At 31.0% G+C, this 7,984-nt stretch overlaps 1 long non-coding RNA gene across 2 annotated transcripts; it reads left to right on the top strand.

Moving 5' to 3' along the window:
- The first annotated feature begins 1,198 nt into the window (after positions 1–1,198).
- LOC114754677 (uncharacterized) lies at positions 1,199–4,898 on the top strand. Of its 2 annotated transcripts, none has more exons than XR_003741227.1 (3): positions 1,199–1,533; positions 2,884–2,978; positions 4,272–4,898. It is a non-coding gene; the product is annotated as an uncharacterized LOC114754677 (long non-coding RNA). The 2 variants fall into 2 exon arrangements; XR_003741228.1 differs by having other exon boundaries at positions 2,884–2,983.
- Positions 4,899–7,984: the final 3,086 nt, after the last annotated feature.

The raw sequence follows: 7,984 nt of genomic DNA, 5'->3' as shown, positions 1-7,984 counted from the left end.
TAAAAAGAGAATCAATATCTTGAATTTCTAAACCAATAATTATAAATATTTTTAATTTCTTTTTAGTCATCTTGAAATTGAGAAATGATAATTAGAAAAGAAAATTAGAGATTATAGAGTAGATCTAAGACTATAATAAGAAAAATCTTATTAGATCTAAAAATTTTATTAGAATATTATAAAAAGCTTGACAACTTTACTTAAAAAAAAAAAATTCATCCTGGTAGCATATAAGTTAGAGATTCTGCCCCTATCATTATAATCCTGTGGATTAAATTTAATTTGTAAATTTCATATTTAAATATATCTATATTTTATTGTCAAAGATTTCAAATATATTTGTATTAAATTTGATAAAAATATTTCGAATAAACTGCGGTTTAAATCTTTATTATTGAAGTGTCTTATATTTATGTTTTTTATTTTAACATTATTATATTCTTTTTAATGCTTATTTCTTGATATATCTTATATTTATATCACTATATATATGTATGATATTAGTTTAACATTATTGCACAGTATTTCTATATTATTATTACTATTTAGGTTTTGAGGTATGTATTAATTTTCTCTAATTACATGCTTAGATGGGAAAAAAAAGGAGGGAAAGTTGAGAGGGAAGGTACTGAAAGATAGAGTGTGTGAGAGAGAGATGTGATATAATTAAAAGTGAGATAATATATGTGAGAGAGAGGTATTATAATTAAAAGGAATAATTTTAATAATTAATTTATCATTTTAATGCTAAGTATATTTTCTATAATAACAATTTTATTTTATAATTTTTTACTGAAGAAACATTTAATTAGATTTATATCTATATGTGTATGAAAAATCTTGCCCCTCCAAAATATTCGCATGTTCCCTCCGTTTGCAAAGGTAAAATTCATTTTCCCTCCACAAATATCACAAATTTGCTCTCTTCAGGATTTTTTTTCTAATTTCCTTCTTTTAAAAAATTACAAGAATCGCAAGAGGAGGAGCCAAACCACTTCTAAGGGTTTCCTCAACGCCTAAGGGTTTATTTCTCTAATGAAACCCCTTCACCATCGTCTGCCAGTCCAGCAAAGGCACCTCCAATCCTCCACTCCTACTCTTCTTCCATTTCCCCTCCTCAGATCAAATTGCGCCTGAATGTGCAGGTTTTGAGACTCAGAGTGTCGGCCTTCTGTTTGTGTTGTTGTGTCCATTCACATTCTTTGGTTTCCTCTTCAAAGTTTAGATTCTACTCCGTTTTGTCAGCCTCCTTTATGTTCATCGTCAGCGTTCAGATTTGTCACTGGGTAGCTTCTTGGCATTCTATTTCTTGTTTTCATCTTCTGGTTCAGATTCCCTTTTAGATTTCATTTTATTTGTGGGTTACTTTTTATTTCAAGGTTCAGATCTCCCTTCTAGTTTTGTTGAAAATATTTCTACTGGTACTAAGTGACTGCCTTTTAGTACTACCTTGACTAGTGACATTGCACAGGATTAGTACTTCATTTGGTTGATTGGATTCTCTGCAAGTCATTCTGGGAGATGGAAAATGAGGTACACATTTAGGCAAGCTTTAATGTATATTGGTCTTTGATATATATGCTTTTTTATTGGAGTTTTATATTTGTTTTATATTTATTGTTGTATACAAACATTTGTAATTCCCAACCCTTATTCGTAACTTCTGTAAATTAGGCCTTTTTGCTTTCATTTGCTTTTTTTGGTTATTCGTTTTATATTTATTGTTGTATTATTGGAATTGGCTTCTATCAAAGAAAGCTCATTCTTCGAGCTATCAAAGTACAAACATCTGATTGTGTTGTTGCTTCCATATTACGTTCATCATAGTCGGTAGATGAGTGTTGTGCAATGGTGATGGCACAAGCATTTGGTTGCTCTTGATGTAAAACTCATGAAATGAGAATGTTGCAAGTTAATCATGTGTAAAGCATCCTAGTTTGTTTATTTGCATTATAGATTCAATTACCTAACTAAAAAAATCTCCCCTCATGTAAAGCTGATATAGATTTCACTCTGATAGTTGCAATGCTTCAAGGCATTTGGTCACTTATGACGAGCCTGTCAGTGTAAAATATAAATGAAGAGTATTGCTTGGATATTGCCAAAACATACTGGAATACTATTAATCTAGCAAGCAGATGATGTATTAGACTCATCATGATTTAAAAGAAATTAAAAATACTTGTAGCAGGGGAATCTTCATTGAGAACCTCATGGGGACCAGTATATCGATACTAACATGTATCAATTGAATTCCACCACTAAACTTATACTTTTACAAAATTCTTTCAATATGCATGCAGTTTTAACACTAAAACTTTAGCTCTTTAATTTATTATGGTTTATTAGCTTTAATGATTTCTAATTTTTTCCTGATTGTATTATTAATTTTATATTGTTAGGATGTCATTTCATTAGGATGGTCAAAGATACTATCAGATTAGAATCTGATTTTGAGTTATTACTACAAGCCTAGCCCCAACTATATGCATTGATCATTCCAAAGGAAATAAACAAGAGCTGAGATGTTAATCTCTCAGCAGATTACAACTTAAAAAGATTGCAAACATCTTATCCAAAATGCCTATAATTTCAGCCTCAAACATTATGAGCATTATTACCTGAAACAGCAAAACACTTTCCTACTGATTGAGCATTCCATAACTATTATGCAGATTTACATCACTTTTGCAATACCATAATTGGGCAAATACATGTAAAATCTGTCATTACATGAGATGCTTGGTTGCTTAGAATATTAAGGGACTTATGATGTACGTATATATTGTCTATATATAGAGTTACCAATTATTGAAATGCTTGGTTGCTTGGTGAGTGCTTTTTTTTTCTGGTTTTAATTTGTTGACTTGATTGTGTGTGTAGGGTTGGATTATAATAATTTGACATACAGCAGCTCCTTTGATAGAGTTAGATAGAGGTCTAGTGGCAACCCAAACACAAGTTGTAGAACTATTCAAGTAAGGTGACCATTTAACTGTTAGTTGGGTTGATGTATAATGTTTTGTTTTTTTTATCTAGCTTGATATATGTTGTTTGATTGTTGTTGGTAGGTAGTCTCAATACATTCCTATCTCTTACATTTTTCAAAATCTTTTTCAGTGTTTTTTTTTACCTTCAAAGCTATCTATTAATGATTGTTTAGCAAGTCTTGTCTTTGGTAGGAGTTGTCCTTAAATAAAACTTGTTAGTTTCTTCATATACAAATGTTGACATTTAACTTTGCTTATTCATATATGTATGTGTGTGTATTTGTTTGCCATATATATTACTTGTCTTCTCCAATTCTTACATATTATTATTGCACACCTCTTTCTTAGAATGGAAGGCCCAGAAAATCAAAGATGGATGTACAATAGAATAGATCAGTGCACTAAATGGGTTGCAATAGAATTTGAGCAAGGTGTACAGGAGTTTCTTACTTATGCAATGCAATCACCTTATGGCCAAAAATTGGGGAAGCTTAGGTGTCCATGTGTGAAATGTAGATGTAGGCCATATCTCATTCTCGATGAGGTGAAGACACATATTTATAAATATGGATTCATGCCAAACTATTATATATGGACTAGTCATGGTGAGAGAAGTATAGAATATCATTCACCCATGTCTCCAATGCTAGGTGGACCACTTGGTGATCAATTAAGTCAATATGAGACCATGGTGATGGATGCAGCTGGGCCGAGTCTTAGGGATAACTATAATAAAGGTGTTGAAGAGATGCCAAATCCTAATGCACAAGCATTTTATGACATGCTACGTGCTGCAAAACAACCTTTATGGAAAGGTTGTGAAGATGAATCTCAACTTTCAGCAAAGCGATTGTTATACAACCACTCCATTCACTTTACACCTGGCTAGAACTCGCTGGAAACGAATAGCTGCCACAAAACACACAGTTAGCCTCCATCACATGGCACTGTGTTTTGGGCGTGGGCTAAGGTTCTTCAATGAACATATTATACGTAGAGACACTTGTTTTTCAAAGATTCAATCATATAATAATGTAAAAGTTCAACTTATAATGTGTTTGTTAGTACAACTAATATCAAATACTTGAAAATTAGACCTAGATTTTGTCATTGTTTAGAATGCTTAGAGATGATCATTTTATAGTTAATATTAATGTTATTGTAGACTTTGTAGCTTAGGCTATGTGATTTTTTTTGGCTTTTCTATTGTTTAGTGATCATACCAGAAAAAGATTTTTCTTTAATCTGACTTCTCTTCATTTTTGTTGGGAACTATGTTAGGTGCATTCTCATGGTATAGGAGTTCATACCACGCAAATGGTCTTACCATTGGAAATTGCAGAGGACCCTGTTTACATTAATGCCAAGCAGTACCATGGAATTCTGAGGCATAGGCAATTACGTGCCAAAGCAGAGCTGGAAAAGAAGCTAATTAAAGGAAGGAAGGTATTCTGGCAATGTATAGCCGATATGGTTTCCTTTTGTTATGTTTGCCCCGACTAAATGTAGAATACGACTTGGTCAAACATTTTCTCAATGTCGACATAAAAAAGGATGCTATGAGAACAAACACTTATATAGTTAAAAGCCACATCCAATATGCCCTGGGCTGGGAGGGTGACGATGGCAGTAAGTTGTGCTTGTTGCCAATTTCTGTTTTGCATTACTTATTATGCCTTTTTCTTCATACTTGAGGCTTCGTGTAGGACTATCAGAATGAGCAAAGTGATATGAGTGGCTCATTTTGCATTACTTATTATGCCTTTTTCTTCATACTTGAGGTTTTAACCTTAATGTTCTTAAATTTATGACATTTTATTGTATGGGATTATTTTTAAATTCCAAATTGTTTCTTATAAAAAAAATTGAACTATTTGCAGTTTAAAAACTTTACTTATTATCATGAAATTTATTTCTTTCTAAACAATTTATTAAAAAAACCTATTTAAAAAAATAACTGAAATTTTTTTGTTGCAAATCAAAAAATAAGCATAACAATTGAAGAAAAAAAATTTGCGACTGATTTGCAAGGAATTTATGTTGCAAATTCTGTAGCAAATGTGTGTGAGTTAGCGACGGAAAATTCTGTCACAAAATATAGCAAGTTAGCGACAGAATTTTCCATCGCTAAATGCGGTACTTTGTGATGGAATATTCGGTCGCCAATTCCGTGGCAAATAACGTAGAATTAGTGACGGAAATTCTGTCGCTAAATGCAGTATTTAGCGACGGAATATTCCGTCGCAAAATTAGTAACGGAACACAAAGTCCGTCGCTAAACCCATTAGTGATGAGGTTGTTTGCGGCAGAATATTTTCCTTCACTAATACTTTATTGATGGAATTCCATCGCTAAATTCCGTTGAAATAGATTTAGCGACGGAATTTATGTCGCTAATTTCCATCGCTAATAGCTTGTTTTTTTGTAGTGAATGAAAGGACTAAAAATATATTCTAGCCCATTTCTGCAATTTTTGTTTTCGTGAGAACCATCTATGAAATTTTATTAGTTTTATTTTGCGATACCTTAAGTGTGAGATACTAATCCCGAAACTTAAGTAGACTATTAATGACAGAGAATCTGATCTGCGCAAGGGATATGTGGAAATCAAAATAAAATAGACTACTGAAATAAAGATAGCAAGAAAGTAATAAACCTCAAAAGTGAAAAAGAAAAAGGAAAAAAAACAATGCTTGATGTACTAAAAATAATATCAAGGTGCTGAATGTATCAAATAAAAAAAGATCAAAATGTTGGATGCACTGTAAAAAAAAAAGGATATTGGATGTATTTAAGAAAAAAGATCAAGATGCTGGATGCATCTTCACTCTTCAAAATTTACAATTTAAATATGACTAGTAAATGACGCTACACAATTTATAAGTGGGGTTGGAAAGTTGAAGAATTCAAAAATCTGGAGAATAAAAAGCATGGGTAATTTGGTATTTTGCTTAATAGTTTTGCAGGTTGGTTCTATTTCGTCTTCTTCTCTTATCAAGAAAGGGAAAGATTGCTTTTTCTATTAAGAAAACAATGCGTAGAATAACTAGCATGACGCATCATACTCAATGTAAACCTTAAATGTGTTCCTACAGAATCAAACGCCATTAGCCTACCAAGGATTAATTACGTATACAAGGGGAGGAGTTAAAAGTATATCAAAATCAAATCAAGAGCATTAAACGTAGGAGTCAAGATACCAAAGAATTGGGTCTAACAGAAGAAATTAATCCTTCAAAATATGATGAATTAAAATTCGAATTCATAATTCATTGTCATGAATTAAATCACATTGGCTAAGATGGTGAAGATGGTGGCAAATACATGTTTGGGATTACTACTTTCACAAATTACTTTTGCATTTTATGAAACAAAACTCTCCTCATATATGTATTTTGTAGAGCACAAAATCATTTACAATAAGTTAAATCAAAATCTTTTGCTTCTCAACCCTTTCTTGTAAGTGCATATCGATGTTAACTTCTGTGAGTTTCCCCAACATGATGAGGCCACATCATCAATTGGTTAATCGTGGTTTTTAACACATGTACATACAATTGCTAGGTAACTTGCCTTATGAATCTAGAAAATAACTCTTGTGAATTTTCAAATTCAGCATTAATAATAACATTAATTGATTACCCTGTATTGTCAAATTCAATCGTCAATTTTCGTTACATAACTATTGTGAATTTAATTGGAATATCACTAAATTCATTTTCGTGATATGTTTTAAAATTCTTAATTTCTTTTAATAAGATAATATCATTTTAGAAGATTATTCAAATAATATTTATAATGGTTAAGATTGAAATTTATCCCAAGTACTAGGCATCCAGAAGTTTTTTCTGGGTGCAAATTTACTTCTAGAAGTTTAAAATTGTAGTAGCTAGTTATTGTCTTCTATTGTATTAAAAAAATAGTTAATATTACTATTTTAATGGTCGGCATTAGTTTTTTAACTATAGGGGATAATATTGCTATGATTTTAAATTTTTTAGGCAAACTTGCACCCAAAAAAACTTTTAGATATCTAACGCTCCTAAGTAAAAATTTACGGAGTAAATTTATAACTTAACCCTATTTATAATACATAATCCTTTCTTAATTCACGATAGCATTAGGCAACTAATTGCAATTGCAAGTTTTTTCAAATTTAAACTTTAACTCCAGATTTATCCAAATCTAATCTAGATGATCAAATTTAATCTCAAGGACAGAGATGAGATCCCGCACCAAGCTGTTAGGTTTAAGAGTGTCATGTTTTTTTAGGATTAAGCTACAAATTTGTTCCGGAAGTTTTCATTCAAGAGTGTTGGGTACCCAGAAGGATTTTTGAGTGCAAATTTGTTTTGAAAGATTAAAATCATAGTAATATTGTCCCCCTACCATTAAAAATGTTAATGATCAATATTACTATTTTAACGGTCAATGCTATTTTTTTAATAATACATCGTAATATTACTACGATTTTAAAATTTTAGAACAAATTTGCAAAAAAAAAAACCTTCAGGTGCTCAGTATTCTCAAATGAAAACTTTTGAAGTAAATTTATACCTTAGTCTTTTTTTAAAAAAAGGAAAAAAAAAAAAGAAAAGAAAAACGTTCCACTTCTAGTATATTCATTTTAATATTCTCCTATCTTTGAATTGGCATATACATTCTTTGCGTATCAGATTTTGTTTTGTCATTAATAGCACTTTACATTCATTCTATCCTTTTGTTTTGTTTCAAGTATTTAGATAAGCATTATATTTAAGCATGGTTTGAAAAACTGGACTGGACCCCATTGGCCGGTCTGGTTTTTAGTATCTTATCTTTAAGATATAATGTACTAATTAATAATCTGTATAATTAATTGCATTTAATCTAATCATTTATAATTAACGATATCTAGAACATAAAGTTGTATGCTATTGAGAATACGTGATCGATCTTGATCTTCTAAAATCCCTCTTATTTTCTTCTCAAAATCTCATCTCCACCTTTAGATA

Source organism: Neltuma alba, unplaced genomic scaffold (assembly GCF_004799145.2).
Source record: "Neltuma alba isolate B1F8T4 unplaced genomic scaffold, ASM479914v2 tig00010174_pilon, whole genome shotgun sequence".
Lineage (NCBI taxonomy): Eukaryota > Viridiplantae > Streptophyta > Magnoliopsida > Fabales > Fabaceae > Neltuma > Neltuma alba.
Note: the sequence above shows the minus strand (reverse complement) of the source record. Positions and strands in the feature narration are given on the sequence as shown.